Source organism: Carlito syrichta, unplaced genomic scaffold (assembly GCF_000164805.1).
Source record: "Carlito syrichta isolate Samal-C Ts95f unplaced genomic scaffold, Tarsius_syrichta-2.0.1 Scaffold302066, whole genome shotgun sequence".
Lineage (NCBI taxonomy): Eukaryota > Metazoa > Chordata > Mammalia > Primates > Tarsiidae > Carlito > Carlito syrichta.
The window spans coordinates 3,885-4,152 of NW_007246162.1; positions in this window are offsets into that span (position 1 = coordinate 3,885).

Sequence of the window (268 nt, forward strand, 5' to 3'; positions counted from 1 at the left end):
CCCGCGGGATCAGGCAATCCACTCACCTCAGCCTCCCAAAGCCACCGAGCCCAGCTGGATTCTTTCTTTCTAATCAGTTATTTCTTAAACTCTACTTGGGACTTGCTCTGAAATACTTTTCTGTGGTGAAGTCGAAGAACCCATGGAGCAACCCTGCACCCCTCCCAGCATCATCCGTGCGCCAGCAGAGCAGTACACCCCAGCTCCACAGAGATGGAGGGTCCTATGTGTGAGACCCTTCCAGACCTCTCCCTCTGTGTCTCTTCAT